The 25186-nt window shown below is 37.5% G+C and overlaps 1 protein-coding gene across 5 annotated transcripts in view; it reads left to right on the top strand.

Annotated features, from left to right (window-relative positions):
- Positions 1-5728: 5728 nt before the first annotated feature.
- Positions 5729-25186, top strand: part of CEP350 (centrosomal protein 350) — a 122655-nt gene continuing 103197 nt past the window's right edge. For 3 of the 5 annotated variants that reach the window (XM_032463607.1, XM_032463606.1, XM_032463605.1), the window contains exon 1: positions 5729-6107. The gene's annotated coding sequence lies outside the window, so the exon portion shown is untranslated. The remainder of the gene's footprint in view (positions 6108-25186) is intronic. The other 2 variants (XM_032463610.1, XM_032463609.1) reach the window with 1 other exon arrangement.

The following is a 25186-nucleotide window of genomic DNA, read 5'->3' as shown; positions in this document are numbered from 1 at the left end:
ACTCAATAAAAAAATGTTTAAAATGTAAAAAAAAAAAAAAGGAAAGTCTTATCTCAAAAAAACAAGTCAGCTCCCCTAAGCAGTGTGCTTAGTGATGTAGTTGATTTACATCCTTGCACAAGCTCTTTATCTTATTGCGGTCCAGTAACAACGAGTTTGAGAATATGGACCATTTTCAGTGAAATTGTTGGGTCATAGGCACATCTTCAGCTTGACTGCATATCTGCAAACCGTTCTCGCAAATTGTTGCACCACTTTACACAGTTATCAGAAGTGAATAAAAATTCCCATTGCTTCACATCTCTACCAATATGTGGTATTATCAGACTTTTAAATTTTTGCCAGTATGGTGGGTGTGAAATGTTTTCATATTATGGTTACATTTTGTCTTTTCCTGATTGCTAGTGATATAGAGCATCTTGCCATTTAGAAAAAATTTTTAATTATTTTGTATTGACATATAATTGGCATATAACACTGTATTAGTTTTAGGCACACCATATAGTTATTTGGTATTTGTATCTATTGTGAACATACAGTATTTGTGTATCTCTGACTGATTTCACTTAGCATAATGCGCTCAAGTTCCATCCATATTGTTGCAAATGGTTGCCACTTTCACAAATTGGTTTTTACACCAGAAATTGACACATTGTAACTGATTATACTTCAATTAAAATTTTTAAAAAATTGGTTTTTATTAATCACTGAACTTTTCTGGACTATTACTACTAATCTTTAATTTTTTCTTTATTCTTTAATTCCTTTTTCCAAAGGCAGACCACGTCCGCTTATTGCTTTTTTAATCTCCTTCTTCTCTTGCTTTCGCCACTGTCAATCATTCCATTCTTGCCTGTGGAATGTTATTGATGCACCTATGACTGACTTTCTGCTTTTCTAACTCCTCTGTCACTCTCTGCTGGCTCAAGTTCTCTCAGGAGCTCTACTTTTGGTAAAGGTCATGTAACTGCATGCTGAATAAGCAAGACTCAGGGTTGTGATAATAAAAGCCACTTTATTTTTTTCTACTGCTGTCATGTATCTGTTCTGTGAGGGAGATCCTTCTTTTACTCCCAGATAAAACTCAGGAAGTTCCCATGATTTTTCTGATTAGCTAGCAGAAAGTCTTAAAGCACATTAGCTAACAAACACAATGCTAATTCAGTAATAAAATGTCTAGCCCAAGATATGAATCAACATTTCTGTCTTTACCCAGAGGTGTGACTTCTACCCTCTCCTATGGAGGGCTTCCTGCATTTGCGCTGGCTCCTTCCAGGGAGGGAGCAAGGTCTTTCTTTTCCTTTTCTGTCTGGACTATCTGCCTTTCCTCCGGTTTGCTAATTACAACTGCCGCCCTACCCAGGGTGGAGGGCAGGAAGTTGAGGAGGCTGGGAAGAGCTGTAAGTCTTACAAGAACATTCTCACCTGACTGGTACTGTTGGAAGAAGGATGTTTAAAGCCAATTCTTTCTCTTGGAGTATTTCCTTGGGTCTTTAAAGGTCCTCCTGCCTGGCTGCTGCAGCTGCAACTCCCTGGGTGTGTGCATTGCCTCCCCTTCAGCTGGCCACTCCCAACGTCCCCACATTTTGGGTTCTCAGACAAATACTCTTTTTCCTCTGGGTTCCACTCACTCAAGCCGCCCTCTTGGGAGGATTCCTTCCACTTTAATTTTTTTCTTAGAGGAAAATCCTATTCTTTATTTTAAAATATTTATTTTTTGAATGGTTAGTATATTCACATTTTTTAGTGACAAGTTGCTCTAGTAACCCAAAGAAGTGAAGGAGAAAGTGGCTGCCTCACCACCCAGATACTGATTTGTTCAGATGTTTCAGTGCCTCAAGATACAGTAGACATGAACATTTTCTTTAAAAAAAAGTTCAAAATTTTAAAAGTATAACAGAGTACAACTGCGTGGGGGGAGCTCAAGTGGTAGAGCGCATGCTTAGCATGTATGAGGTCCTGGGTTCAATCCCCCGTACCTCCATTAATAAATAAATAAATAAACAAACAAACAAACAAACAAACAAACAAACAAACCTAATTACCTCCTCCTCACCATCCCCCCCCCAAAAAAACCCCACAGTGACGTATCACCTCACATCTGTTAGAATGGCTAAGCGATAGCAAGTGCTGATGAGGATGTGGAGAAAAGGGAACACCTGTATGCTGTTGGTGAATATGTAAATTCAGTGCAGCCACTACAGAACACAGGATGGAGTTTCCTCAAAAAATTAAAAACAGAACTACCATATGATCCAGCGATTCCACTTCTGGGTATTTATCTGAGGAAAATGAAAACAGTTAACTCGAAAAGATATATGCACCCCCATGTTCATTGCTGCATTATTTACAGTAGCCAAGATGTGGAAACAAATTGTATGTCAACAGATGACTGGTTTAAAAAAAAATGTGGTACACACACACACACACGAGAATATTATTCAGCCATAAAAAGAATGAAATCTTGGCATTTGTGACAATATGGATGGACCTTGAGAGTGTTATGATAAATGAATGAGTCAGACTGAGAAAGACAAATACTGTATGATCTCACTGATACATAGAACCTAAAAACAAAAACAAAAGAAAAACTAAACTCATAGATACAGAGGACATAATGATATCTGCCAGAGGTGGGGAAGTGGGAGTGAGAGAAACGGTGAACGGAATCAAAAGGTACATACGTCCAGTTACAAAATAAATAAGAAGTCGTGGAGTTGTACAGCATGGTAACTACAGTTAATAATACTATATTGCATATTTGAAAGTTGCTAAGAGAGTAAATCTTAAACCTTCTCATCACAAGAAAAAAAGATTTTATAACTATGTATGGTGATGGACATTAACTAGATTTATTGTGGTGATCATTTTGCAATATGTACAAATATCAAGTCATTATGTTGTACACCTGAAACAAATATAATGTTGTGTGTCAATTATATCTCAACTTAAAAAGCAACGATGAAATTAAAAATTGCGACTTAATATCCCTGCTAATAGCAGTCAAATATGGTTAAATGCTGCCTTTATAGGTATTCCTATTCTCCTTTTGCTCTATAGATTTGCTGTCACAGACACTTCTCTGACCAATATTACCTTGGCTTGTGTGCTCATGTGCACACACTTACACACACACAAATATTTATATACATGAAGATAAATGACTATGTTCCTATTTTCTTGTCAAAGTTCTTGTTGATAAATTTTAGTTTTTCCATAATTCTGCTCCTTACAACACCAAGTGCCTTAGAAAATTCAAGACTAAGACAAAAGACTGAATCTAGAAAAAGAAAGTAACCCCCCAAACCCAACCTTAAATTTGGTGTCTGCATAGTTTGTTAGAATTGAAGGGAGATTGCAGTCTGAATGGTTGAATTTATTATTGAAAAGGTGGTGGACAAGATTACAGATCAGATTTGACACCTAGGCTTGACATTTCAATAGAGATGTCTTCAACCAATCCTGACACATAATTTCATTCAATTAAGTTCAGATTGTGAATGACACCACCATACCTGTATCTCTATTTCTCAATTTGTTATGTCTAGAGATCAACGTCAGGTTTCACATTCTCAGGAGAGAAAGCATGTAGCTATTCACCCCAAGTTTAATTAAATCCAACAAACATCCAATTTAATTCAACAAATATTGAGTGCCTAGTTAATGCAAGGCACATATTCAGCTTATAAAAAATAGTAAAATAACCAATATTTTTGAGCAAGTACTATGCATGTCAAGTACCATGCTATGTTCTTTACAAGTGTTGTTTCTTTTAATCCTCACAAAACTTTACGGAGGAGTAGGTACTGTTGTAATCTCTACTATATAGAAGTGGAAACTGAGGCACAAAGAGGTTAAGAACCTTGACCAAAGTTATTTGATTTGACCCAGGCCTACTTGACTACAAAGTTTATGTTCTTAATCCATTATGAAGGAGACAATTAGGGCTTTACAGTTGAATGTGACAAAGATGTGTAAGATAAATGCAGAACTATTGATGGGAGATACACACAGCATTGTGGAGTTCAGGGGCACACTGAGTACCTGTAAAGTATGAACAGTCATGGAATTTTTCCTGTAGTAGGTAGCTTTTGAGAGAAGATGGGAGGGAAATAGCTCAGTGGTAGAGCACATGCTTAGCATGCATGAGATCTGGGGATCAATCCCTAGTAACTCCATTAAAAAGAAAACAAAAGAAAGGGATAGAACTTAACGTGTTTGAGGTATTTTCCAGGCAAAGGAGAGGGCAAAGATCAACACAAGATATAAGAGGTGGAAATTGTGCAGAGGCTGATATGAGGGTAAAATTGCTCCCCACACAGTGACAGGAAACTTTGGTGTTTTCTTTGTTGCTCAGGAGGTAGCATGAAGGTGAAAAAATATAAATAGCCTTTGGAGTAAGGAAGACCTCAAATGTTATATCCTCCTTCTACTGATGGTATAATATTAGGAAAATTAAGTTTTTCAGAACCCATTTTCTCTTTTTAAAAAAGTGAGTATAATACTTAATAAGATGGTTGTATAAATTCAATAAAATAACATATGAAAATCATCTAACCCAATGTTTTACATAGAAAAGTTGGGGGAAACCTAAACAATTCTTTCCTTTTGTTGTTTTTCTTGCTACCATTTGCATCACTGGGATACCCACATTTCCTGTTCTTCTCTCCAGCATTGCTTCCTGGGAACACCGTACACATTTTACGTATGTGCAGGATTTTTGTACATCAATTTACCTCTTATTCAGGCACAGCTGTAGGGCCTACATAGAGGGGGCCTTCCGTTTTTATTGGTAAGATCCACTCGACAAGCATTTATTGAGCATCTACAATGTTCCAGTTACTGTGCTAGGCCCTGGTGGGGTATAAAGAGAGAGACAGAGGGAGAGAAAAAAAGAGTCAGGATGAGAAACAGTCTCTGGATAAAGAACTACATGAGTTCAGAAGGTGGAGGAAAGTGATGGGTGGAGACCTTTGGTGCAGTGAGCACCTAACGGAAGGTAGCACTATTTGCTGAAGAGATGTCATTCAAGCCAAGTCTTGACAGATGACAGAATTCGCCCCGCAGAGACTGGGGAAAGACGATAAAGATACTGGAAGAGATGGTGATCACAGACTCTCCTAATGCACAGTTATATCAATGCCAATACCTAACAGGAGGAAACTCCTTTTTACTTTCTGTGGAATCTTAAGCCATTAGACAGAGTGCATGCTGAACAGAATTGTAACCCTCGCGAATAAAACGGCCACAGTGACAGCACTGGGTAACTGCCGCAGCCGCAGAGCTGCGATTACTCTGAAACTGGGGTAAAGATTTATTTGAACGACAACTGGTGAAACATCGTAAACTCTGAGAAGCTGCAATTTTTCAGACTTCGAGTTCATTCTTGTCACAACCCCAGTTTGTTGTTGGTTTTTTTTTTCCGACCGGGGGTGAAATGCGCAGACAGAAGGCCCAATTAGCGTCAGATGAAAGAAGGCCGGGGGGAGGTCTCCACTGCGGATCTACTTTGGCTCCTCCCGAGTCCTGCAAGGCTCAAACTTCGCCACACCAAACATGGCGCCCTCAAAGTCCTTCTTGTTTTATCTCACCTTCTTGTTTTATCTCATACTAGCCTTTTGGCCACACTCAACATGGCCCTAACCGAAGGTTGCATTCCTGTGGAATGGTCTCGGGACAGTTCTCGCGAGGTTTGCCCGGACCCCGACTGCTCCCGCCCTGCCTCGCGCCGCCGCCACCGCCACTGCCGCCGGCGCCGCTCCTCCTCCGTGTCAGTTGTTGGGCTGTAATGGCGACTGGGCCGCCGCTGCCGAAGTGACTCCCGGGTGGGGGAGCCGGGCCAGACCTGCGCCAGAGGGAACTGCAGAGAGCCGCAGCTCAGGGGGGTGGCTTGCTGTGGGGGAGGGGAGGCAGCCTTTCTGCCTCTCCTTCTTTCTCTGCAGCCCGGCGGATCCCGGGAGCCGGTGCGAGGCGGGCACCCGGTGCGTCCCCGGAGCGGGGAGGCCAGGCCGGGCAGCCCTGGGGCCGGTCGGGGCGGCGTCACTGCACCCTCCGCCAGGCCCCGCGGGATGCACCGTGGGAGCCGAGGGCGGAGGTGACACTCTCAGGTGAGCTGCGGGAGGACCTGGCAGGGACCGCGGACACTCGCTTAGCCTCCGCTGCCTCTGTCCGCGGTCCCGGGTCCCTGGCGGCGGCGAAAGAGGCGGGGCGGGGCGCGGGGAACCCTGGCCCAGCCTGGCGTCCCCCCTCGGAGAGCCTCCCTGGGTCCTGAGCCTTTGCTGGGAGAGCCGTTCTGAGACCTGGGTTTCGGGTCCCACCGGTGCCTGCCGTAGACGGGATTTCCTTCCTTACCTGCCACTGCCTGTCCCCCTTCCCCCGCCCCTCCTCTGGTCTGCAGAAGATGTGAGATACCTCTCGCTGTTGGTCTCCGGAGAACTGTCCCTTCTTCATTGGAGATCAGGCATATTTTGGGAAATTCCGGGGAACTGGCTCCAGTGGCAGGGATGACTAGTTTCTGTTCCTTTTTGTTGGAGATAAACAGTCTCAAGTATAGGGAAAACTTTGATCTTTTGCTCCAGTCTAGTAGTTGCTGTGTATAGTCTAGCATTTATTCACAGGTGAATTAGGGGGCGATTTAAAAAGCTTGTACTCTTTGAAAGTTGTCAGTTTTTCCCACCGCCCTTTTAAAAGTGTAGCCCAGCATGCTAAATAATATTTAGCTAATGTCACAAACATGGTTTGGAATTTAGCTGGATTTTCGGATAGGGTGTTGCACATAGTATAGATTTTCATATGCTTAGTGTAGTAACAAATCCTTCATATAGGAAAAAAACATGTTGTCAGAAATAGTAATCAGTATCCATGTATGTACTCCACCTGATTTGTTTTGATGGTGATCCTTGTTTTGAATTTGGAAAAGTCGTTAATGGTGAGGTTGCCATGTTAACGATACCTCCTCCAGCCCTGTATTTTAAGGGATTTAAAGGAATGGCTGTCTTAGGCAGATCTGGTAACAACTTGAAAAGCTTTGCAGAAATAGTGATAAAATATTGAAAGCTGCTCTCCATTTAACAAAATTTTCTTAGTTTAAAATACTGTTTTTAAGCAAGGCAATGTGCTGGTGATAACATGAGCGTGTGACTTTGGGAGATTTGTTATTAGACCTATGGTAGAAGTTACTTTAAGCCCTTGGGCGTGTAATAATTAGTTTTGGTGTGCTAAATTGACAAACTCCACTCAGTGTAATAAAATAAGTCTGAACCACTGAACCGTCATTGCACTGGATTTAAGATACTTGAATCAGAAAAATAAACATGAAGCTAGAATACATTGTATGTGTGGATAAATACATGTGTATCTCATCTTTTCATAGTGAGTAGCAGGGCTTTTGTTTGTAGTGATGGTAAGTTATAATATGTAAACAATGTCATACATATGTGGAAGAATTTCTCTGATTCTGAGATATACTGGTGTGTAGTGTTACGTAAGAACATTAATACTTGAACAGCCAACCTCCTGTAGGGTAATCAGTTTATGAGTTACAAAGTTTTGAATTTTTTTCTAATGCTTCTGATTGCTAGTCTTTTGCCCATGTTATAATGTTATAACACTAATACCATATCATGGATAGAAGGAAGGAGATGAAGTCCCTATCTGGCGAATTTTGTTATTTGTTAAATTGCTGTACGTTACAGTGAGAGCAAAAAGAAGCTGCTGTCTAAAGTAACTTACATCATTTTTGGTGTGCTTCCATATAAAGTATTTTATTTAGTCCTCAGCAATTTTGTGAGGTAGACTTGACAAGTGTCCTTATTTTGCAGTTGTGGAAATTGACACACAAGGAAATTCACTTATTTATGTGAATGATGCTGTTATTTCTGCAGATGATGTAGAATTTATAAATTTTTATTTTGTTTATTTTTATTGAGGAATAATTGACATATAGCATTATATTGGTTTCAGGTGCACAACATAATGGTTTGATATTTGTATAAATTATGGAATGATCATAATAAATCTAGTTAATGTCACGGAATTAATTTTATTTAAAATTGAGTATTAATATAGGTACTTCTGGCATTTTTTTTTTAAATCTAAAAAAAGTTATCTTTATGTTCCTTTTGACATGCCACTAGCTCTTTAGGCTGGTTACTGTTGGTTCTTTAAAAACATTAGTATTTTCATAGCATTATGTTCATTATTCACAAGTCATGAATTGTTGTAATGAATTGCTTTACTTTTGTATATACTCTGCCTGAACAATGTTCTTAAATTGTAGTTCATTTCTTGTCTCACTTTGATATTCATAGTTCTGTCACCTTTGGTACTTCAAATCATTTATATTCTTGGTTAAGTAAAATATTCAAGCCACATGGTCAGTAACATAACTGAAAAGTAATTACATCTTGGTAATTTTATTATAGAATTGATGATTTGAAAAGTTAATTTGCCACCTACACTTGTGATTGCTGTTTTTGTACTGTGGGGCAAGTTGTGAAGTAATTTTCTCTGTTGACTTTTCCCGTGTCAATTTCTGGTGTTACAAATAGTCCCCCAAACCTGAATGATCAAAAGATTGCATAGTCTTTTTTTGCGCTAATATTTTTGTTGCTATCACAAATATAACTTCACATTTGCCAGTGGTTCTTTTGGGTTATTGTTTGCCTTTCTCATCTAGTCTGTAAGTTCCATGGTGGCAGAGATTGTCCATTAACTGTTTTTGCACCCAGTGCCTACCACATAGTTAAAATAGTCAATCAATATTGGCTGAATAAATTGACAAGAAAATGGTTGTGGCATAATATTTAAAAACAAAACAAAATACTAGTTGATGGTTCCCAGGCACACATCAGGTCTTCTTAGGAATATACTCCAGAGGTGAGTTCAAGTTTGTTAGGTAGCAAGGGAATGACAGCCTGGGATTTAAAAGCTGCTGAGAATAAGCCACAGGTGGATCCTGAAAAACTTTATTGACTATTTTAATGATTTGCCTAGGTGCTCTGGCAATAGTTATCGTAATTTAAAGAAAATGGAAGCTTTAAGACCCTGACCTGTTATACTAGTACTGTAATTATAGGCTTGTAATAACTTTAAGTCATTTCTTAATTACAGCATTGGGAGTTTTAAATCTTAAAGGCCAACTAGTCCAATTCTCATGTTTTATACATAAGTAAATAGAAGCTCATGTAGAGGAAATCTCTCGCCCATAGTTGGTTTCATAACTGGATGAAGACTCCACTATACGGCTGTTAAGTCTGCATTTGTTTAACGTGTCAGATAATACCAAATCAGAAGATAATTATGAACAGTCTGGCAGTTTATTCTAAATCAGTGTTAATTAAAAACTCAAAACAGGCCTCTCTTTTTATGAAGCAAAAATATTTTTTTAATTTGAAGATGAATCTCAGCCCTCTCCCCTGTCATTGGGGTTAGAAATTGGTACAGCTGATTCAGGAAGGAAATTTGGCATTACCTATCAAAATTAAAAGTACACATACTCTTTGATAGAGTCATTTCATTTTTAGGAGTTTATCTTACAGAAATTTTAACACACGAGCACAAGAACAAATTTATAAGGATGTTTATTTTATCATTATTACAAATAAATGTCAATAACATTTATAAATTAACAAAAAAAGGTCCTAAATGTCCATTGGTAAGGGAATAGTTAAAATTATGGTATATTTATGATGTGAAGTACAATGCGCTTGTTAACAGATTGAGTGATACCTATATTTACTTTATAAGAAGTAGCTGAGTGTATTATTGAGCACAGGAACAATGCGGCCAACTTTCTGGGTTCACATCTATTTATTAGCTATGACCATTAGCAAGTTACTTAAACTCATCTGTAAAGTGGATATAATTACAGTTCTCACCTGACAGGGCTGTTGTTAAGAATTAAGTGAGTTAATGTTTAAGCCCTAAGTAATCATAATAAGCACCACATAAGTATTTGCAATTACCATTACTGACGTGGAAGGATGTTCATGATACAATATTGAGTGAAAAAAAAAGAAGTTGCACTACACTGTGGAATATGATTCAATTTTGTAAAAACAAACATGTAGTCAAAGATATGTAGTTTGATTTTGTTTTGATTTTGTATGTGCATAGGAAAGGGTCTGTAAGGATAGACATTAAACTGTTAGCTGTGTTATCTGTGGGAGAGTGGATGCTTTCCTTTTTTTTTAATTGAGACACTTGTGTTGTTTATTGTAAGCCCCACTTTTATAATTTTTGAAACTTTTTTCTGAAAAAACATTGAAGCAGAGTTTTTCATTTATTATACAGTCATATACATGTATTTTTGAATATAGATTTTTAGAGAGCTTCAGATTGCATCCACAGACTATCACATGATTAGATTCTATTTCAAAACTTGTTGATAAAAGGTTAAAATTAGTGTATGAAAATTCCTAATAAATGTACTTTTTTTTTTTTTTTTACTGTCTTTATGACCTTATGTCTCATTTCTTAATTTACAAAGTAAACACGTAGGCTAGATTAGTGTTTCTTAAACCCAGGATTCCCAGACTCTGCCATGAGGTAGTAAACTCACATGAGCACTGTGGAATATTTTTAAATTTTAGAGGGAAACAGTATTATTTGACAGCTGTGGGACACTGCTCAAACTGTTAGTTTGAGGTAGTGCTCACGAAATTGTGTTACATTCCTTTCGATGTCAGTATGTCTTCAAAGAGCTAGATTTTGGGGGTTACTGTGATGAAAAGCAAGTACTGTGCAAAAATCAGTAAAACTGTGAGACAGTAAAAGAAAGTGGCAGTGTTTGAAGTGATTTCAGGGTTTGAGAAGTTATGTAATGTATATTAGGTGCATACATCCCTTTATTAAATAATTATGGTTATTTAGTAATCAAAATATATCTTTTAATTTTTATGTATTTTTCAGACTGCTACTAAGTTGTAAAGGACATAAATACTTTTTAGGTTGTAGGGACGTAACTGTCTAGTAAGTGGAACTGTTAGGTCTTTTTTTGGCTTAGAGTACCATGAGAAAATTACTGAGACACTGAGGGTTATGTGAACTGAGAAAGCTTGGGAACCTCTTGAATCCTCTTTGACTAGTAACAGTAAAAAATATATTTTTCATGGAGACATAATGCACAGAGCTATGTATATATTTCTATATAAAACGAAAGTTTCAATTAAAAAAAAACCTTAGTACTTTTAATACACCCTGATATTTTCAACTCAGTTCTATTTGGTTTTATTAAAAATTGCTAGTACCAGCCTACCATTTTGATCTACTACATTATACTGTTACTACATATTTGAAAAACATGAGGCTAGATGACCTCTAACTTCCAGCTTTAATATGCTTTGTTCTCTGATTAGTTATAAATGAAGTTGGACTACATTTATATAATAGATGCAGCTCTGAAAATCTCTGTAGATGCTACTTTTTTTGTATGATAAATTGTTATAAATTCTGTAGGGAAATAATGATGTAAAGGAGATCTTTTTACACAATGAATATTTTTGCAACCAGAAGACCGATTTATCTCTGATAAGTTTGGGATTTGGTGCTTTTTTAAAAAAGTTAACCACATAAAAGTTTTTGTTGTTGTAAGTAGACTTGTAAAAGCCACTTTGGAATTGTGGCATCTTTCCCTTTTTAAAACTAGATTTGAAAACCATTCACGAGTAATAGCACTGGCTACAAGTTAATTTAAGGCTTCATTTCATTCATGATTTTCATGTCTAAATCTACAAGAATGTTTTATTAAATAATTTCTTTTTAGTTTTGGGCTTGTTTTAAAATATAAAACGCACATGTACACATACAACTATTATTTCATTATTTTTTACATGTTACCATGAGAGAAATTTTCTGCTTACCAATAGTTAACCTCTTCATATTATATAAAATGCCTGTGATGATGATGATGATGATGATGATGGCCCGTTTGTATTGAAGAATTGGATTCTAACACCTACCAATGGGACCATCATTCAGCAAACAGGTCTGGAGCACCTAATGTGTGCTCTATGCGCTGTGCACGGACTAGGGGTATAAGGAGGAATAAAACATCCCCACAGCCCCATGTTAGAGACAGATGTGTAACTAATAGTATAGAAGCGGGGAGGTAAGAGGAAAGATAAAGTGCTGTGGATCCACAAAGTGGGAGCAACTCCACTGTGTCAAGGAGTCAAAGACTTCCAGTGAAAGAAAAAGTAGTTGTATTTGTTTCCTTAATAGTCTCTAAATTAGCTAGGTTATTGACTGTGAAATGAAACTTTTCAGAATGATTTTTCCTTGTTTTTTTCCCTCAAAACGTGATAAATGTATCTGCTTTTGAAAAACTTGAAAACATAGCCACTGAAAAATCTTCCTTTGCTGGCCCCTCACTCCCTTTCCTCAGAGTTAACCAGTGTTAATGGTTTCTTGTGTATTAGCAAAGCTTCTAGAGTGAAAATTTCATACTTTAGGGCAAAAAATAATCCTGACTTGCAAACTACAAGACACTTTTAGGAGGATTTCCTTGAAACTAATTTAGAAGAGTAAGTATTGAGGAACTAGATAGTGGCTAAAGAAAATAAAGGTTCCTATTTTTAGGATTTTTTAAGTAAAAGCATAGGGGCACCTTTAGTCGGGCTCTAGTTTAGCTCTTTGTTTCGTATCAGTGGGGGACGTTGGGTTCTTTGTGATCCTTACTCTGCCTCCTATCCTCCAGGGGCCAAATTGGTACCAAATGTTACAGTTTATTATGGGTTTTCTGGATTATAATAGATCAGCCTTGTATTTATAAAAGTAATTGTAGAGGTTTGTATTTTATATATAAAAAGAGGTGAGGCTAAATTCTCAGGTAAGTTGTTTCTGTATATTATTCTATATTATAGGAGTGTTGGTTATTCTGAGAATTTACATAGAACAGTGTAGTAGTTCTGATTTTTAGAGCTGGAATGTTTTCCACTTTTCCTAGCTCAGTCCCTACTAAATTTGTCCATTTTATATTGAGGCTTGATAGTATACTATTGCAGAGTTGTTTTTTCTCAACCTTTCCGACCAACATGGTTGTTACATAGGGTCTGAAAGAGATGAGAGAACTGAAATGTAGCACAGGTTTGGAAAATACTCTCCACAGAAGCCGGAATGAAGTCTCTTTTTAAAATCTTTTATCCCTTGTACCTGGCACATAGTACAAGCCCAATAAATATTTGAGCTGAATGAGTCTATGTGACCGAATGAGAGCAGTATTAATAAATGTGAAAGGAAAATTTGCTGCTATAAGATAACTTGAGAATTGGCTATTTCAAAATGTTTTCTTTTATCTTATTTGTGTATACATACGATAGGTATAGATCAGAGTTTCCTAAGCTTTTTGGTGTCAAGAAGACGCTTTATACTCAAGTTATTGAAAACTCAAGAGTCTTTGTTTATGTGGGCTATATCTATTGATATTTACTGTATTAGAAATTTTAAATGATGTTAACACATATTTTTAAATAAAATACATTTTCCAAAACCCAAAAAAAATTTAGTGAGAAGAGTGCCACTGTTTGACATTTTTCAAATCTTTTTAATGCCTAGCTTAATAGAAGACATCTGGATTTTTGTATCTGCTTCTGAATTCAATCTGTTGTGTTATCATATGTCATGTAGCCTTTGGGGAAGTCTACTAAATGCACCCCTAAGAGAATGAGAATGAAAAAGACAAATAATGGTCTTAATATTATTATGGAAATAGTTTTGTCTTTAAAAACACCCCAAAAGTGTCTCATAGACCCTCAGAGATGCCTGGATTACACTCTGGGAACTGGTGGTATATATTATAAATTCACAGTAGGAAAGGACCTTTAAGGTCATATAATCACCTCTTGTGGATATTTCTTGCTTGTGCAATTGGAGTGAGATAGGGAATACTTCAAGTTTGTTTTTGGGGAATAATCACGTGTTGGCTTTTGGAGATGAGTTTGATGTGCCTTTGAGATTTCTGAATAAGCAGTTTGATATGTGGGTTAGGATATCAGAGATAAGACTGACTTTAGTTTAAGAAACCAATAACGTAGAATCTGTATCACTGTATTGCACTTTGTCTCCTTACTAGACTGTAAACTTTTCAGAAAACTTAAGAATACTTTTATTATTCACTTAAGTGACTCAAGAGTTTTATTTTAGTGTCCATTTTACTGTGAGTTTAACTGACATCTTGTAGAGAAACAAGTTATTTCACATTAAATTCAAGCATAAATGAACAATACTGCTTTGTTCAGACTAAAATCAAGTATCACGAGGACTAGAAAAGAAACTATATTTAACAGGGTTCTATTTGCATCATGTAAAATAGAAATGAAAGCTTCAGACATTGGCCCCCCAAATAAGAATGGTTTGTATGTGTGTCTACGGGAAGGAGAGGGGTGCAAAAGCAGTGGGGAGCAGTGGGGTGAAGGGACAGATAGCTAACTTCCAAAAGTTAGCTAAGTACAGCTCTAACATCCATAGAAAATGGGAACAATTTCACTAAAGCTTTAATAAATGTATAAGAAGAATCCAATAAAAGTGATATAAGGGGGAGGATATAGCTCAAGTGGTAGAGCACATGCTTAGCATGTACGAGGTCCTGGGTTCAATCACTAGTACCTCTTCTAAAATTAAAAATATTCAAACAACAACAACAACAACAAATTATGTCCCCCCCCAAAAAAAAACTAGAGAAAAGAATTTTGAAAAACTAAAATAAATGAAAGTCTTCCAGTGACACTAGAAAAATCATTTTTAAAAGAGTCATGTCAGTAAAAAGCAGAAGCACCTAAAAATAAGGATGCAACTTCAGAAGACTATTTGCTTAATAGCAAACATAATCTAAAGCCAACAAGGTGTCCACAATTCAAGAGTCATCAAAATATCCACCTCATAAGAGAAGTACAAAGGCTCAGAGAACACAAACGGTAGCTGAGAAATTTAAAAGAATGATATTCACCATTTAAAGTTTTTCCTTTTATCATGCAGAATAAAAGTTCATAAATAGGGAGAATGGGAAAAGAACAGAAAAAGTAACTTTCAGAGGAAAGGAGCCATAAGAATACTTCACCTGTTTCAAGATTTCCCCATTTCCAGGTTCACTCAAGAAACTTCGACCATGAATTATTTTCTCTCATATGTGTCTCTGGCTTCCTCCCCTCTCTGAAATTCTATCAGCATGTGTACTTAATAAAGTCTTCTTACTTAAACACAAAAGTCCCTCAACCCAGCACCTTCCATTGCTACTGATCTTTTTCCTTCACAAACTTCTCAAAAAAGTTGATTGAATACACTTTCCATTTAGAGATACTTTTCATTCACTCTTCAAGTAATTCCAGTGTAATTTCCACCCCCATTTCTCCACATTTAGCTCTCCCTAAAATCACCAAAGTCCTCTTTGTCTCTAAATCTAATGGGCATTTTATAATAACAAGTCCTCAACCTGCTTGGTCTTTTGGTCATCACATTTGACCATTCTCTTGAAACACTATTATCCTTTGGCTTCCATATACTACACTCCAATTTTCCACCTCTTCTCTAGTTCTCTTTCTCAGTCTCCTTTGCAAGCTAGCCCTTGTGTCTTAAATCTTTCGATTCAAGAGGGTTTGACCTTGAGCTCTTTTCTTTTTTAACACTATACTCTCTCTCTGGGTGTCCTCACCCATGCCCAAGGCTTGCCAATCATATATGCCAATGACTGCCATTATGTGAATGACTATTAGAGGCTTTCAGAGGTTTGAGAGAGAGATCTAGATTTAAGTTCCAGTTCTGTCTCTTAATAGCTGAATGACCTTGGACAAGTTCCATAGTCTGTCTGATACTGTTTTTTCATGGGTACAATGGATATATGGATAGTTGCCTCATGAGATTGGAAATAATATATAGAAAACAATATAGTCCTTGGCCCATATAGAAGAACCCAGAAAATACTAGCTATGATTATTATCTATTAACTGCTCTCATGGTCATTCCCTATAGTGTTAGAGGTCTTTAATTTTGGCTTCTGGTTTGAAAGGATTGTTGCTGTCAAGGGTTCTGGAGCTTCAGAAGAGAGATGTTCTCAGGTGGTTGGGGAATCGTTTTCCCCAGTGGATTCTTATCTTTATGGAATCAACAGTGTTTTTGGAGGCTTCAGGCTTCGAAGAGTCAAAATTGAAGATGACCTCTAGAGCTACAGTTCTCAAAGCTCACTGGGTATTGGGATCCCTGTAGACCTTTAAAAATACAGGTTTTTGGCGTTTTCTCAGACCCACTGATTCAGAATCTGTTGGGGGTAGAGCCTTGACATCTCTGTTTTTAACATGTTATCCATATGATTCTCCTTTTAGAGCTGCTTGAGAAAGCAAGCTTAGGAAATAAGAGCTCTGCAGCTCCTGGAAGAAGGTATTGTGTGGCTGCTCTGAAATAGTGGGAATGTTTAGGAATGTAGGTGTGGGTTATTTGGGAGAGGTTATCTTTAGGCTTAAAACCTAGCTGCAGAGGTTGAGTAGGGGAATAATGATTTTAAAGTATTACATTTAAAAGAAATTTAAATACAAAGGATGCTTTCTGTGTGTCCCTATTTGCCATGGATTAAACAGCGGATATGATGACTCTATGACTAAAGGTGCGTTTTGACTGTTATACTGGCATCTTTTTTTTTTTTTTTATTGAAATGTAGTCAGTTTACAATGTGTCAATTTCTGGTGTACAGCACATTGCTTCAGTCATACATGAATGTACATATATTCATTTTCATATTCTTTTTTTGCTGTAAGGTACTACAAGATATTGAATATAGTTCCCCATGCTATACAGTATAAACTTGTTTATCTATTTTATATATACCAGTCAGTATCTGCAAATCTCAAACTCCCAGTTTATCCCTTCCCACCCCCTTCCCCCTGGTAACCATAAGTTTGTTTTCTGGGTCTGTGCATCTGTTTCTGTTTTATATATAAGTTCATTTGTCTTTTTTTTTTTTTTTTTTAAGATTCCACATATGAATGATATCATGTAGCATTTTTCTTCCTCCTTCTGGCTTACTTCATTTAGAATGACATTCTCCAGGGCCATCCATGTTGCTGCAAATGGCATTATTTTATTGTTTTTTTATGGCTGAGTAGTATTCCATTATATAAATATACCACAACTTCTTTATCCAGTCATGTCTCAGTGGACATTTAGGTTGTTTCCATGTCTTGGCTATTGTAAATAGTGCTGCTATGAACATTGGGGTGCATGTGTCTTTTTGAATTAAGGTTCCCTCTGTATATTTGCCCAGGAGTGGGATTGTTGGATCGTATGGTTATACTGGCATCTTAAGATTAGTATTTTGTGCATTATCCTTAATACCAGTTCACGCCACTTGCCCACATTTTAAAAAAAGAAGTCAAGCATATTATCATACTATGTTTCAATAAATGCGTATTCTTATATAGGTATATATATGTGTGTGTGTGCATCTATATGATTATATTGCATATCTCTGTGTAGTAAAGGTCTTTTTGAGTTTTGAGAGAAATTTTCTTATGTTGCAGGTTTATTCATAGAGAATACCTTTTTTAGTTAGAAAAGTTGATTATCAACATGTATAAATATGAATGGTAGACATAAAATAGGGAAATTAAAGGTGAGGAGGGAAGGACAGGAAGTCAGGTAAGAGATTAATATAGAAAACAGAAAAGTAAGAGGGAAAAATATCATAGAAGAAAATAGATGAATGGGAAAACAGGAAAATACACTGTTACTATTTGAAGAGAATATGCCATATTTGTTTTTTAAGGAATGAATATAAATGTTTCTATAATTTTAAGCAGATTTTCTTAAGTGAGACTGTACTAGTGAATGAAAGAACCAGAAATGATAATAGAGAAAAAAGAAGTATTAGGAACCCCACCTGCCCCTCTTAACTCACTTTTACCTGTGAGATTTTAGGAGAAGGAATGATATGGTATGGGTTTTAGGAGAAGGAATATACTGTTCCCCGATTGAATTAATTGAATATGATGTAGGACAGTGGGCCTAGATTTCTAATTCCAGTCATTTCAGCTTCCATGTTAGGATTCTGGCTTCTTGCTGTCCTTTGGAGACTTGTATCTTGAGTTTCAGTATAGCTCAGATAGAGTTCAAGTCTATTGAGGATGGGTACTCAGTGATACCATCATACTTCCAGAATCAGGGAACTTGATTGCCAATAGACACAGAATTCTCAACAAGGCAGATATGTTTGCCAAATTGTAACTTGATAGTTAGCAGTGGCACCTCTCTAGGAGTTTTCACAAAAAAATCCATTCAGCTGGAATGGACCACCCCCCTCTAAGAAACACTTAAGATTTTTTTTTGTGAGGTTGAAACCATGGGTCTAGCAGCTGGGAGAAATGTCCTTTTTCTGTGTAGTTTCTGCTGTTCAGTGAATGTCGATGGCAATATTTTCTTGTTCCAATTAAACTACTCATTACTTTATTCATGTCCAGAGAATGAATAAATGAACCTCCAGTATAGTTTATACACTATTTTTTTTTTGGCCTAATCATAATAAGGCTTTTACTTGGTTATAGCCAGAGTAATAGCATTGTCTTTTGCTCCAGTCTTCTGATCATTGCACATTAATGATCATGTGCTTTTATCAAATGACTCGCATTGTTTCCGTGGAATCATACATTTAACTTATTATTTGGCCACCTGTGTATCCCTCTTCTTTACCCTTTTATCATTAGCAAGGTCACTTATACTTTTGTGTTTGTGTGCTTTGTAGTTTATTTTTACCATATATTGTTACAGGCTATTTGCAAAATGGTATATGAATTCCATTCCCTTGTTTCCCATTTCTTTTTCCCCCCTAGCTTTCTGGCCTAGCGATGCGTGTTCATTGTGTTCCTCTTCCTTTCGTATGAATAGTTTCCCAGCCTGGCTTTTTAACCACTTCTTCTGCTTCTGTGATCGTGTTGCTTGTCACTTCTGTTAATTACTCCACTCCTTTCCCTATCTGTCCTTTCACTGGCAGCTCTGCCTTTGACTCCTTTTTATTCTTTTCTGTTTCTATTTGTTTATATGTGTGTCTCCTCTCACTAGATTGTGAGCATTAAGTGCCCAATGAATATTCATTGGGTAAGTGAATGAATGTGTATGTGTGTGAGAGAGAGGGAGAGGGAGGTGATAAGGGCTATAAAAAGTGAACAGATTGCTATGGGAAACAGATGAAGCAGTAATTCTGTTAAGGGTCAGTCTGGGAAAGATTTATAGGAGAGGACATTAGAGTTTGGCCCTGAAGAGTATTACTCCCAGGGAAAATGTAGGAAAAGAAGATGTGGAGATAATGAAAGTTTCTGAATGTTCAGAGAATGCACTCTAGGTATAGCAGGAACAATTGATATACAGTGGCAATAGCAAGGGGTAAGACCAAATTAAGGTAGTGGAGGGTTCCAACTTACGTCACGCTAAGGGATTTGGAACTTTATCCCATAGATGATGGTCATTGGAGAGTCATTTTATTTTATTTTATTTTTTTAACATTTTTTTATTGAGTAATAGTCATTTTACAATGTTGTGTCAAATTGCAGTGTAGAGCACAATTTTTCAGTTATACATGAACATACATATATTCATTGTCACATTTTGTTTTCACTGTAAGCTACCACAAGATCTTGTATATATTTCCCTGTGCTATACAGTATAATCTTGTTTATCTATTCTACATTTTTAAAATCCCAGTCTGTCCCTTCCCACCCACCCCCCCTTGGCAACTATAAGTTTGTATTCTATGTCTATGAGTCTGTTCCTGTTTTGTATTTATGTTCTTTTTTTTTTTTTTTTTTTTTTTTTAGTTTCCACATATGAGTGATCTCATGGTATTTTTCTTTCTCTTTTTGGCTAACTTCACTTGGAATGACATTCTCCAGCAACATCCATGTTGCTGCAAATGGCATCATGTTGTCATTTTTTATTGCTGAATAGTATTCCATTGTATTATACCACATCTTCTTTATCCAGTCATCTGTTGATGGACATTTAGGCTGTTTCCATGTCTTGGCTATTGTAAATAGTGCTGCTATGAACACTGGGGTGCAGGTGTCATTTTGAAGTAGGGTTCCTTCTGGATATATGCCCAGGAGCGAGATTCCTGGGTCATATGGTAAGTCTATTCCTAGTCTTTTGAGGAATCTCCATACTGTTTTCCACAGTGGCTTTCCTTGCTTCCCTCTCCCACTTTTAATGATTTAGATGTCTTCTTTTACAATTTTGTGTTTATTCTATTTGTAATTCATGGTAGTTATCATCTTTCCAGTTATGAGTTTCTCATTTTTGTAGCATCCTGCTGCTTTTCTGTATAGACTAGACCTGTCAGTATTTCTTTTAGCATGGGTTTAGTGTTGCTAAACTCTTTTAGTTTTTGATTGTCTGTGAAGTTCTGTATCTCTCCTTCTATTCTAAAGGATAGCCTTGCTGGACAGAGTATCCTAGGCTGCATGTTTTTTTCATGCAGGACTTTGAATATATATGGCCAGTCCCTTCTGGCCTGTAGTGTTTGTGTAGAGAAATCAGCTGAGAGCCTTGTGGGGGTTCCCTTGTAACTCACTCTTTGTTTTTCTCTTGCTGCCTTTAGAATCATTTCTTTATCCTTGACTCTGGCCATCTTGATTATGCTATGTCTCGGTGTGGGTCTGTTTGGGTTCTTCCTGTTTGGAACCCTCTGAGCCTCCTGTACTTGGATATCTGATTCCTTCTTTAGGTTTGGGAAGTTTTCAGTCATGATTTCTTCAAATACCTTTTCAATCTCCTTTTGTTCTTTCTTCTCCTTCTGGAACCCATATTATGCGTAGATTGGCATGCTTTATATTATCCCATAGGTCCCTCATATTGTTTTCGTTGTTTTTTATTTGTTTTTCTCTCATCTGTTCTGATTGGGTGCTTTCTGTTGTCCTGTCTTCTAGGTCACTTACTCGTTCCTCTGCGTTATCTAGCCTGCTTTGTACAGCCTTTAGGTCAGCTCTCATCTCAGCAAATGAGTTTACTAATTCTACTTGGTTTTTCTTTATAGCTTCTGTTTCATTTTTGACATTATTTTATATCTCTAAACACTATTTCTTTTAGTTGCTTCAGTACTTTGATCAGTCCTTTTTGAAATCTTGATCTAGTAGGCCATCAATGTCTATTTCCTTGATCATGCTTTCAGGAGATTTCTCTTGATCTTTTAATTGGGAGTGGTTCCTCTGCTTCTTCATATTGCTCATATCTCTCTGGCACCGGTGGGCAGGCGGGTCACTCCCCCTGCTGATGTTGCAGTCAGGTGCTGCGCTTGGGCGAGGCAGATGGGTGGATCGCGCCCCCTCCCAGCACCGTGGTCAGGTGTTGTGTTCCTACCAGGAAGGCGGGTGGCCACCTGCCCTCTCCCGGCGCCGGTCACTCCGTTGCTTTGTGCAACTGCCCGCTCCGCCTCAGGTTGGCGCTCTGTAGGTGGGCTCAGGGAAGACTGTGGAACAGTCCTGCCCCTGCTCTGTGCCAAATCTCAGCTCCTTGTTTGTCTTGAGGGTGCGAGTTCTCTGAGGTGCCAGGGCAGAAAGATCCTATCTGCCTTGGGCTGTAAACAAGTCTCAGTCCTGCCCAGGAGGTCGGGGAGCCCCTGGGTGCAGATTCAGGTTTTGGCCCCGCCCCCGCCCAGGCATGCGCACAGGAGATGGCGGCTATGGCTGCGCCCCACCTCTCTTCTCAGGAGAATCTCCAGTAATGGCGCTATGGGTCTGAGGAGACAATGGCTATGGCGCCCGTCCCCCCAGGGCACACCAACCGTGTTGCTTTGCTTTTTTTTTGCAATTTATGGGGAACCGAGGTGGTTCTGCTCTGTGCCCCCTCCCAGCCACGGCACACAGCCCCCTGCAGTCCCCTCGGGCTGCCTCAGTGCAGCCGCCCAGTCCTCTGCCTGGCTCGGGCAGCCTGTCCCGGCCCCCAGCTGCCAGCTCGCATCTCAGGCTGGGTGTCACAGGGACCCTTTGAGCCCGTTTAACTTAGTTCTGTCAGTCAAGGGGTTCTCTGTACAGATCCGAGCCTCAGAGGCTCCCACTCTGTCCCGCTGACCTCTCTGTTGGAGTGGGGAGACCCAGGCAACGAGGGTTAGTCTTCCTTTGCCTCTCCCTCCCCGCGGGATCAGTCCCATGCTGTTTTGCTTTTTCTTCTTTCTTTTTTCCTTTTCTCCTACCAGATTTTTGGCGTCTTTATCTTTCGAAGAGATCGATGTTCTGTCAGAGTTTGGCAGGTGCTCTGGTTGGCTGAGTGGGTCTGTAGATGTGAGTTTTGGTGTATTTGTGGGAGAGGGTGAGCTACAAGCATCCTTCTACTCCACCATCTTGCTTCTCTCTCTCTATCACTGGACAGTTGTAAAAGCAGAGTTGCTAGGTTCTGTTTTAGAAAGATAACTTTGATATGGAGAATCAATAAAGAGCAGAATAATTTAGGAAGCTTTTTACCATTGTTTAGGCTAAAAATGATGCTCCAACAGAGGCAAGGGGAAGAGAGGGAGGGAATTAGAGAAATGTCTTAAATTTGTTTTTCAGCAGCTTTATGGAGGCATGTTTTATACATCATAACAGAGAAACATCTTTAAGTTAGTATTGAGTTGGTAACTCAGTAAATAATGGAGTGAGGAAGAGGCAGGAATGTCAGAGATGAGCTGGATGCATGGTAATCCCATTTGCTAAGAGAACAAGAAGGGGGGACAATTTTGAAGATAGAAGATAAAGAATCTGGTTCTGAGCGTGATATGTTTGAAGTATCAGTGGGACTTGGAGATAGACCATCAAATAGACTGAAAACTTGGGTCCAGAGCTCAAAGAATAATCCAAGACACAAATATGATGACATCTAGAAAGTAGCTGACACCATGAAAATGAGTGAGATTGCCTGGGAAGAAGGAGCTAAAATAGATGATGCCTAGGAATGGAACCAGAAAGAAAAAGAAAATCTGAACAGACTGATTACTAGCAATGAAATTGAGTCAGTAATAAAAAAACTCCCAACAAACAAAAGTCCAGGACCAGATGACTTCACAGGGGAATTCTATTAAACATTTAAAGAAGCGTTTTCCTTCTCAAAGTATTCCAAAAAAATTGAAGAAGGAATGCTTTCAAACTCATTCTGCAAGACTAGTATTACCCTGATACCAAAATCAGACAAAGACACTACAGAAAGAAAAAAGAAAAGATTGCATTGCCAGTATTGCTGATGGACATAGATGTAAAATCCTCAACAAAATATAAGCAAGCCTAATTAAAGAATACATTGAGTATCATACCATGATCAAGTGGACTTTATTCCAGAGATACAAGGATAGTTCAATATCAGCAAATCAATCAACATGATACATGACATTAATAAAATGAAAGATGAAAACCACACGATCATCTCAATAGATGCAGAAAAAGCATTTGACAAAATTCAACATCCATTAATGATAAAAACTCTCAACAAAATGGGTACAGAGGGAATATACCTTAACATAATAAAGGCTATATATGACAAGCCCACAGCTAACATCATAGTTGACACTGAAAAGCTAAAAGCTTTTCCTTTAAGATCAGGAACAAGATAAAGATGTCCACTCCTGTCACTTTTATTCACATAGTAGTGGAAATTCTAGCCACAGAAATTGGACAAGAAAGAGAAAAAAGGCATCCAGATTGGAAGGGAAGAAATAAAACTGTTACTATTTGCAGATGATGTGATACTACATATATATAGAAAACCTTAAAGGCTCCTCCAAAAAATTATTAGACCTAATAAGTGAATTCAGGAAAGTTGCAGGATACAAAATTAATATACAGAAATCTGTTGCATTTCTATATACTAATAATGAACTATCAGAAAGAAAAATTAAGAAAACAATCCCATTTACAGTTACATCAAAAAGAATAAAATACCTAGGAATAAATTTAACCCAGAAATGAAAGACCCATATGCTGAAAACTATAAAACAGTGATGAAAGAAACTGAAGACAGAACAAATAAATGCAAAGATATATCATGTTCATGGATTGGAAGAATTAATATTGTTAAAAAAAAGTCCATACTACCCAAAACAATCTACAGATTCAGTGCAGTTCCTATCCAAATACCCATGGCATTTTGACAACTACAGCAAGTAATCCTAAAATGTGTATGGAACTACGGAAGATAGAGTTTTCACAGATTAGATTCTCTTCTTTCTATGAAGAGATTTTTTTCTTTGTACTTTTTCCACAATAATTCTTTTTTCCATTTTTATGGAAAATGGTGATTTATATATATTATATATACTTACATAAAGAATAGACCTACTTAAATACATTCTATTAATAACACTCACTTATTGGGCATGGGATAATCAGGGATTTTGAAGAGGAGATTATTGAAAAATTGAGATGCTTTAATTCATTATAGAACTGAATTGAAACTATAATTATAAATCTAAACCAAGGTATAATTATTTCAAGTTACCTGAAAATACTTTTAACTGAAGTAAAATATACATTGATAAAGTGTATACGAGTACAGTTTGATGAGGTCTCATAAACTTGAACAAACCTGTAAAATCAGCACCAAAATCAGTACACAGTATTATTAGTACTTCAGAAACCCTTCATTGCTCCAATTCCAGTCATCCTTCCCCCAGAAAACATACGTAGTGACTATCCTCACTTGTAACTCCTACTTTTGCCTGTTTGATACTTTATAAAATGGAAATATATAGCATATACACTTGTTTCTGGCATTCTTCATTTAACATGTTTGTGATGTTCAGCTATCTGGTTGTATGTAGTTGTAATTATTTCATTCTTGTTAAATGGTGAATATAATATATTTGCAGGATGAAATTTTATGTAAATGTCACACTCCTAATATTTAGTCATTTGCATTTGAAGATGATTAATTAATAATAGCATTTTTATTTTGAAGCAGGTAGATTCTTCCTTCTTTTTACTTACCTATCCTGTCTCAACCTTATCAGCATTAGCTCCTAATCATTGGAAAATTTTATTATATATGTTAGCATGTATTTCAGTTTTAAAGTGGAGAGAAGGCTGACCAAAGAAAACTTTGTCAAATCAGTGACAGATTTTATTTAGTAATATAGAATAACTCATGTTTGTTTAGTTATCACTGACATTTGGCTATACTGAAAGTATCTTTATGAGGAGAGTAAAGTGAATTAATTTTTTGAATGTTTTGGCAGCTCTGATTAAAGTTTTTA

Source organism: Camelus ferus, chromosome 21 (genome assembly GCF_009834535.1).
Source record: "Camelus ferus isolate YT-003-E chromosome 21, BCGSAC_Cfer_1.0, whole genome shotgun sequence".
Lineage (NCBI taxonomy): Eukaryota > Metazoa > Chordata > Mammalia > Artiodactyla > Camelidae > Camelus > Camelus ferus.
This window is presented reverse-complemented; position numbering and strand designations above follow the sequence as displayed.